Genomic DNA, 9,543 nt, shown 5'->3' with positions numbered 1-9,543 from the left:
AACTTTTTCCAAAGAACCATCTGCTGGTGTCACTCATCTGCTTTTTTGTTTGTCTGTCTGTCTGTTTCTATATCATTTGTTTCTACTCTAATCTTTATTATTTTCCTTATGCTGTCTTTATGCTCCTTTTTTTTTTTCTTTTTCTAGCCACTTTAGGTATAAGGTTAGGGTGTGTATATGAGATTTTTCTTGCTTCTTCAGGTAAGCCTGTATTGCTATACATTCCTTGTCAGGATTGCCTTTGCTGCATCCCAAAGGGTTTGAAAATTGTCTTGTTTTCATTTTTATTTTCTTTTCCATGTACTTTTCTATTTTCCTTTACTTCTTAGTTGACCCATTAATTATTAGAAATTCTTTGATTCTTTAATGTTTATTTATTTTTGAGAGACAGAGACAGAACATGAACAGAGGAGGAGCAGAGAAAGATGGAGACACAGAATCTGAAGCAGTCCCCAGGCTTTGAGCTTTCAGCATAGAGCTCAACGCGAGGACTGAACCCACAAGCTGTGAGATCATTACCTGAGCTAAAGATGGACACTTAGGGGCGCCTGGGTGGCTTAGTCGGTTAAGCGTCCGACTTTCGCTTAGGTCATGATCTCGCGGTTTGTGGGTTCAAGCCCCGCGTCGGGCTCTGTGCTGACTGCCAGCTCAGAGCCTGGAGCCTGTTTCAGTCTGTGACTCCCTCTCTCTCTGACCCTCCCCTGCTCACGCTGTCTCTCTCTCTCTCTCTCTCTCTCTCTCTCTCTCTCTCTCAGATATAAATAAAAAACATTTAAAAAAATAAAGATGGACACTTAACTGACTGAGCACCCAGACACCCTGACCCATTACTTATTTAGTAGGATGTTTTTTAACCTTGTTTAGCGTTTGGCATTTTTACTTGGTGTCCTTTGGCCTGCTTGTTTAAAAAAGCCTGATCCTGGGGTGCCTGGGTGGCTCAGTTGGTTAAGCAACCAACTTCATCCAGATCATGATCTCATGGTTCCTGTGTTTGATCCCTGTGTGGGGCTCTGTGCTGACAGCTCAGAACCTCAAGCCTGCTTCGGATTCTGTGTCTACCTCTCTCTCTGCCCCTCTCCCACTCACTCTCTCTGTCAAAAATAAAACATTTAAAAGATTTTTAAAAGCCTGATCCTATTTCCATGAAATCTGAAGTTTTGCAGCACTCTGTGATCAATAGACTTGGAATGTGCAGGGGTTTGTGCTGGTCTTCTGGTTCTCAGGCTGACTTGCCCTAGTAAAGATGAACCTTCAGAGCGCAGTGAGGTGGGGCTTGCTGTAAGTGGCTCCAGCCTCCACTAGCATCACAGTGTTGTTCACTGAAGCCTGTGCTGATGAGCAGGGGCTAAAATGGCATAGCCCCACTCTATCGTCCTTGGATAAGGGCGTTTGTGCCCACCAGTATTCAGAAAGCCTCACAGAAGAGCAAATCATCGCTTCTCTTGTGTGCCAGGCTTCTATCAGAACCCTGTTTTCTTTCTGTCTGTGACTGAGCAACTGCCTGCCTGGAAGCACAGTGCTCTTGTGTTTTATCTCAGGCCCATGGCTGGATTTCAACAAGTCCAAATTTAAGGACAAAGCACAGCACAGACCCGCACTGTAGCTGGTGCCTGTTTGTCCCCCAAAAGCAGTTACATAACTGAGCAAGGTCTTGGAATTTATGGTAAAACACAGTCTAATGCTGGCTTCCAGGTCAGTTGCTTTCAGCAGATGCCTCTACTGTTATGCTAAATAATGGGGCCACTCAATGGCACCCACTCTCTCTTGTCCCCTGAGAGGCAATGCAACCTCTCCCAAGTGCACTCCAAGAAAGGGAGCTATTTCTCCTCATGTGACTCAGGAGATCCTCAGACCATACTATTTGCTCCCAGGTCTCTGTTTTCCTTCCCCACAGGAGCATCACTAAGCCCACCAGGCACAACTTTGCAACGTTGTGGACATCTAAAACCTCAGACATTTAGCTTCTCTGCTTGTAAAAACTTGCAGTAAGTAACTCCTCTCCTTTTCCTAGTCAATGGTTTTGGGAAATAATTTTTCCTACCCAATCCCTGAATACTGCTCTCTCTCTCTCTCTCTCTCTCTCTCTCTCTCTCTCTCCCCTCTATGACCAGGGCCCCCTCTCCTCTACAGCACCTGCAATTTTTCTCCACCAAATCAACTCTACACAGCTTCTACCTTCCATTATGTGGCCATTTTTCTCCTTGTAGATGTGCAGTGTTTCTGTCAGTCCTTATATTGATTTATTGGGTGTTTAGAATGATTCAGCATTTATCTAACTACCTTCAAGAGATGAAGTAAACATTGGGTCTCCCTACTACTCCACCGTCTTAACTCCCATACTTAAATCTTTGAAACTACACTGTGTCTAATTTCAATCTTCAATTTATTGAGTTTGTGGACTAACATGTGATCTATCCTAGATAATATTCTATGTGTACTTGAAAAGAATATATTTTCTGTTGTTTTGCCATAGGATGTTCTGAATATATCTATTGGGTTCATCTGGTCCAAAGTGTCACTCAAAAGCATGGTTGCTTTGTTGATTTTCTGTTTGGGATATGTGTCCATTGATTTAAGTGGGAAGTTAAAGTCCATACTATAGGGACACTTGGGTGGTTCAGTTGGTTGAGCATCTAACTCTGGATTTTAGCTCAAGTCATGATTCCATGGTCATAGGATCAAGCCACATGTTGGGTCCTGCACTGAACTTGAAGCCTGTTTGGGGATTTCTCTCTCTCTCTCTCTCTCTCTCTCCCCACCTTTCTTCCCTGCTAATGCTCTCTCTCAAGTAAAGTTAAATAAAAATAAAAGTTCCATACTATTATAGTATTATTTTCTATTTCTTCCTCTACATTTATTAGTAATTGTTTTAGGTATTTAGGTTCTCCCATGTTGGTTTCATAAATATTTGCAATTATTATATCCTCTTAGTAGATTGTTCCCTTTATAGTTTTGTAATGTGTTTTGTGTTTGTTACGGTTTTTTCTTTTTTTTTTTTTGTTTCCAATCTTGTTTATTTGTTACTCTCAGAAAATTCTTTTTTTCCCCATTTTAATTTAATTCTAGTTAGTTAAAATATAGTGCAATATTGCTTTCAGGAGTAGAATTTAGTGATTCTTCTGTTACATAAAACATTCAGTACTCACCGTAACAAGTATCCTCCTTAATACCCATCATCCATCTACCCCATTTCCCACCCCTTCCCTCCATCAACCCTCAGCTTGTTCTCTTTCATGAAGAGTTTCTTAGGGGTACCTGGGTGTCTCTATTGATTAAACGTCTGACTCTTGATTTCAATTCAGGTCATGATCTCATGGTTCATGGAAATCAAACCTCATGGGCTCTGTACTGACAGCTCAGAGCCTGATTGATCTCTCTTCCTTTCTCTCTGCCTCTTCTCCATTTGCACACACTCTCTAAATAAATAAGTAAATAAATAAATATTTTAAAAAAGGGTCTCTTATGGTTTGTTTCCCATTCTCTCTTTTCCCCCTCCCATTTGTTCATTTTTTTTTTGTTTCTTAAATTCCACATATGAGTGAAATTATATGGTAACTGTCTTTCTCTGACTGACTTATTTTGCTTAGCATTCTACTTCCATCAATGTCATTGCAAATGGCAAGATTTCATCTGTTTAATGGCAAAGCAATATTCCAGTGTGTGTGTGTGTGTGTGTGTGTGTGTGTGTGTGTCTGTGCGTGTGTGTGTGTGTGTCACAGATTCTTTATTCATTCATCATTCAGTGGATATTTGGGTTCTTTGCATAGTTTGGCTATTGTTGATAATGTTGTTATAAACATTGTGGTACATGTGCTTTTTTGAACCAGTATTTTTGTATCCTTTGGAAAAATAGTAGTGCAAATACTGGAACATAAGGTAGTTCTATTTTTAATTTTTTGAGGAAATTCCATACTGTTTTCCAGAGTGGCTGCACAAGTTTGCATTCCCACCAACAGTGCAAAAGTGTTCCTCTTTCTCTGCATCCTCACCAACACCCATTGTTTCCTGAGTTGTTAACTTTAGCATTCTGACAGTTGTGAGGTGGTAACCCATTGTGGTTTGGATTTGTATTTCTCTGATGATGAGACACACTTTTCATGTGTCTGTTTGCCATCTGGGTGTTTTCTTTGAAAAAAGGTCTATTCATGTCTTCTGCCCATTATTAACTAGATTATTTGTCTTTTGGGTGTTGAGTTTGATTAGTTCTTTATAGATTTTGGATACTAACCCTTTATCTGATATGTCATTTGCAACTATTGTTTTATTGTTTTTTCCCCTCATCTCAGGAGATGTGTCTAGTAATTCAGTGTTATGGCTGAGGTCAGAGAGGTTGCTGCCTGTGTTTTCCTCTAGTATTTGATTTCTTCCTTTCTCACATTTAAATCTTTCATCCTTTTTGAATTTGTTTTTGCGTGTGTATGGTTTACTTTCATTCTTCTGCATGTTGCTGCCCAGTTTTCCCAACGCCATTTGTTAAAGAGACTGTCTTTTATTCCATTGTATATTCTTCCCTGCTTTGTTGAAAATTAGTTGACTTTAGAGCTTTGGATCAATTTTTAGGTTCTCTATTCTGTTTCATCAATCTATATGTCTGTTTTTGTACCAGTACCATACTGTCTTATGACTACAGCTTTGTAATACAGCTTAAAGAGCAGAATCGTAATGTCTCCATCTTTGCTAGAAAATCTTATTTTTTACTACAGTCAGACTTAGATGTAGAAGCTTTCAGAGAGGACAGCCTCTGCCTCTTGGCATTCTGTTCCTGGTGTTTTTCTTTGGTTTCCTTCATTCTCTTGGCCAAAAATTTAACATATTCTGGAGCCTCTTCCCTATTTTTCTTAGTATGCTATTTCTTCAGAGCAATATGCTAATGTTTGTGTTGGAGGACATGTGTAGTAATAAGACACTGAACCTTGGACACTTTTGTTTTAGGTTCCTTCTTATCTTTGTTTATGGACTTTCTCACAACATACTGATGGACATCATCTTTAGATAGATTGAAAAGTTTGCAGATTCTGCTAACTCTTATGAGCCCCATGTGATGAGGCACAATAATATTAGTGAGTCTAGAAATATTGTCCTCCATTTGTTTACAATGACCAAGTTGAGAACACTGAAATTGGCATCTACAGAGTAACCTCAAATGGATTTGCATTTTCTTTCTCCAGTCTTCCTTATCTGTAACAGGAATGCCCCTTACTCAGCAGCAGGTGATCATAGCACAGCTCAAGACACCCTGCTCCATGGGAACGCTGTTTGTCATTGCTACCACTGATTCAGACCACCTAATCCTTCCATTCTTCACCGAGAGCATCAGCAACAAATTTTGTGGTCATTCGTTTCTCATAAAAAGTACTGAGTTTAGGGGCGCCTGGGTGGCTTAGTCAGTTAAGCGTCCGACTTTCGCTTGGGTCATGACCTCGCGGTTCGTGAGCTCGAGCCCCGCGTCAGGCTCTGTGCTGACTGCCAGCTCAGAGCCTGGAGCCTGTTTCAGTCTGTGACTCCCTCTCTCTCTGACCCTCCCCTGCTCACGCTGTCTCTCTCTCTCTCCTAGAAATAAATAAAAAACATTTAAAAAAAAAAGTACTGAGTTTGTACTCATCATCCACTTCAATGAGTTTCTGGGGAAGAGATGTTCGGCTTCATCCTAAAGTAGCCTGCCAAATCCAGGATACCACAAATAAAGTTATTACAGTCTCTGTTCCCACATCTATTTTTTCTACGTGTTGTTATCTCAACTTTCCCCCCCATTTTTATTTGCATGGAATTCTTTTTCCATCCCTTTACTTTCAGTCCATGTATGTTTTTAGGTTGAAGTAAATCTTGCAAAGAGTATATAAATGTGTCTTGGTTTTTGTTTTGTTTTTATCCATTCCACTACTCTATGTCTTTTTATTGGAGCATTTAGACCATTTGCTTTTAAACTATTGATATGTATACTTGTTGCCATTTTGTTAATTGTTTTCCTGTTGCTTTTGGTTCTCTGATCCTTTGTCTATTACTCTCCTTTTTGTGGTTATTTACTTTCCATAATGTTATTTTTTGCTTCCTTTTGTTTATTTTTGTGTGAACGTGTTATAGGTTTTGTGTTTGTGGTTACCATGAGATTCATACATGACACCCAAAAAGCATAATAGTTTATATTAAGGTAATAGACATTTAAATTCTAACACATCCTAAAATAACATTTTTATTACCCTTTCCATATTTTATGTATATGTTGTCATATTTTACACCATTTTATTCATAATTTTCTTACTTCTAATTATGACCTTTTCTTCTCTACTTAAAAAAAGTCCCTTTAACCTTTCTTCTACAGCCAGTGCAGTGGTGACAACTTTTGAAGCTCTGTATTTCTTTTTCAATTCTGAAAGATAATATTTGTAGGTAGGGTATATTGGTTGCATTTTTTTTTTCTTTTGGTACTTTGAATATCTTTTGCCACTCCTTGCTGGCCTGCAAAGTTTTTGGTAAAAAAAAATCAGTTCATAGCCTTTTAGGCTATGTTAAAGGCTCATAACCTTTCAACACTTTGTACACAAGTATTTGGTTTTATGTTGTTCTTTTTAAAATTTTCTTCATCTTTAATCTTTAACTTTTTTAAGTTTTTAATTAAAAAATTTTTATACTTTATTTCTGAGAGAGAGGAAAAGAGAGAGAGAGAGAGAGAGAGAGACAGTATGAGCAGGCGAGTGTCAGAGAAAGAGGGAGATACAGAATATGAAACAGGCTCCAGGCTCCTAGCTAGCTGTCAGCACAGAGCCCGACACAGGGCTCGAACCCACGAGCCGTGAGATCATGACCTGAGCCGAAGTCGGACGCTTAACTGACTGAGCCCCCAGGCTCCCCTTTCTTTGACATTTTAAATATGTGTTATAGTATGGACCTCTTTGAGTTCATTTTCTCTGGAATACTCTGTGATCATTGGAGCTGGATGTCTATTTTCTTCCATAGCTTAGAGAACTCTTTAGGTATTATTTCTTCAAATAAGTTTTTTCTCTTTTCTCTTTATGAATCCCTACAATGCAAACGTTTATTTACTTTATGTCTTCCAAGAGATCCCTAAGTGCTCTTCATTTCTAAATTTTATTTTTATTTTTGCTGTTCAGTTTGGATGCTTTCCATTACTCTGTCTTCCAGTTCACCAGTCCATTCTTCTGCATCTGCTAATCTATTCTTTTCCTCCAGTGTATTTTTCATTCCTATTATTGTATTCTCCAACTCTGATTTTTTAAATGTTTTTTATCTCTCTTTTTTAAGTTTTCACTGAGTTTTTCCATTTTTGTTTTTTGACTAATGAATATTTTTATGATAATAACTTTTCTCTCTTCATGAATTTTATTGCTTATTTCTGTTTCATTTATTACTTTTATGAGGTTTTTTGGTTGTTCTTCTTTGGGGAACATATTCTTCTGTCTCCTGGATTTTCTTAATTTTCTATGTGTGTTTCTATGTATTAGGCTCAACAACAACTTCTCCTAAACTTGTAAGAATAATTTTGTGTTTTGTCATCCCCTGTTTAGGCTATGTGTGATTACCGTCTGCCTGGGTGGAACTGTGGGTATTGTGGGCTGGGGATACCATAAAACTCCTGCTGGAGATACCCTGGAGGGATGGGCAGATCTGAAGTAGGCATGAGCCAAGATATTACCAGGGCTCTTCTTACAAAGTCTCCTGGTAGAACAGCTGAAGTTGCAGTGGATGAATGCTGGGGGGTGTCAGGGCTCTCTATACAGCCTGACAGGGCAGGTGAAGCTGAAGTGGGTGCAAACCAAGGTACTTAGCAGAAAAGCCTACCTTGGCAGCATGACTAAAGAATAGGCAAACATGGGCCAGCACTTCCTAGAGTGTTTCAGATGTGGGGGGACCCTGGTGGGGCAGCCAGAGCTAAAGCAGGAATGAGCCAGGAAGTCTCAAAGTGCTCTGTGGTAGCAGTGACTTAGTAAGTCATCTAGAGCAAGGTGGTGCAGGTCTAGAGTGTTCCATGGTGCTTTCTGTCTATGTCACTTTGGCAAAATGACTAGAGTTGTACTGAGTGCTAACCAAGAATATCTAGATGTGCAACATACAGGGCCACCTTGGTGGGTCAGGTGGAGATTGTGTGACTTAGGGATCCATAGCTCATTTAGGGGGTTGACCAGCTAAGGAACACAGATCCTGCTCCCATCCACACTACCAAAATTATGGAAGAATGTAAACCGTGGTGCTTGCCAACCCCTGAGACCCAGATAATGTTCCCATAGCTATCATCATCTGGCACAGTTTTAGGGATAGCTCTTTTATATTCTCATTGCTTATTTATTTATTTATTTATTTATTTATTTATTTGACTCTGAATGCTTGGTTACATTTCAAATTTATTTTTAGTCATTTAGAGCTGGATCAATGACAGAAAAAGGTGTCTATTAGCTGTGGCACCTGCTGTTCCCCCAAATGTAAAGGACTGACATTTGATGCCATTATCCCCAGTCAGCTTACAGATGAGTCATCTCCTTGCTTCCACAGCCCTCAGGCCCACCACTCAGCAAGGACTTTCACACCACGCTGATGACAAGCTTCACTGCCCAGGAGGACCTAGATTTTTTCCCTCTGGCAGAACAAAGGCAGACCTTCTTGGTGGCCACTGCTTCATGCTAGGGTACCTGGGAGAGGCCTCTCTTGTCTCATTCCCCCTTCTTTACTCTCTCTCCCCAGGATGGCATCTGGTGTTCCCAGGCCCGGTGCATACCTTGGGATGAGGTGGAAACTCTCATTGTTTGCCTGGTAGTACAGGTAGCAGGGTGGTGTTGGGGGCGTGCATCATGGAATTGAAGGAAACATTGGGGGAAGTGAGGTTTATCAGGAGTACTCAGATAATGTACTCCTTCCTGCCGCTGTCACCTTTGTCTTGGAGGGAATGGTTTTCCTGTAGGGCTGCATCCGTGCTTTAGGGAAACTCCTTGTCCTTTGCCTTGTTGGTGTGGTACGTGCCCTTATATCAATACAAGTAGTGTTGCATGAGGAGGAGGAGGCAATCCAGAGGAAGGCCACAGAATCAATCATGTCTGCAATGATGGTGATGTCCATACCCCACAAGGTGATGAACGTGCCAGGGTTGGGCTGGTGGCAGGGCTACAACGTGCTGCTGGGGCCACTCAACACTGACAGGTGCAGCATCAGAAGCTGAGGGGACAGTGGACATGTGGCAAGGGTTATGCCTGCCTGCTCCTGACCCTCAGGAGCCTATATTCTAGTTGCTCTTTTAAGCTGTGGGGGTTTTTCTCTACATCCCAGGGCATCTCAACTGGTATAGGTGAAGAACCAAACCGGCGCCATGACAGGCTTCAGAAGGCCCCAGAGATTAGAAGACCCAAGTCTCTGAGGCCTGACTCAGCAGGCTTGAGCCACCGCCCTTCCCTGTGTCCAAACCAATCACTGGAGGTTGGGAGGTACCGGACGTTCCGGCCACTATTCTGGCCCACCTTGCTCTAAACTCACCAGTCTCTCTGCACCGTAACAACCTCTGACGTCACCTTGTCCTATCACGTTGTAGTCTCTGTCCAT

The 9,543-nt window shown here is 40.9% G+C and overlaps 1 pseudogene; it reads right to left on the bottom strand.

Annotated features, from left to right (window-relative positions):
- Positions 1-4,687: 4,687 nt before the first annotated feature.
- On the bottom strand, positions 4,688-9,543 carry LOC120221415 (annotated as a pseudogene).

Source organism: Hyaena hyaena, unplaced genomic scaffold, assembly GCF_003009895.1.
Source record: "Hyaena hyaena isolate Hyena2069 unplaced genomic scaffold, ASM300989v1 scaffold_790, whole genome shotgun sequence".
In the NCBI taxonomy this organism is placed as follows: domain Eukaryota; kingdom Metazoa; phylum Chordata; class Mammalia; order Carnivora; family Hyaenidae; genus Hyaena; species Hyaena hyaena.
The sequence above is the reverse complement of the archived record's forward strand: the minus strand, read 5'-3'. Positions and strand labels throughout refer to the sequence as shown.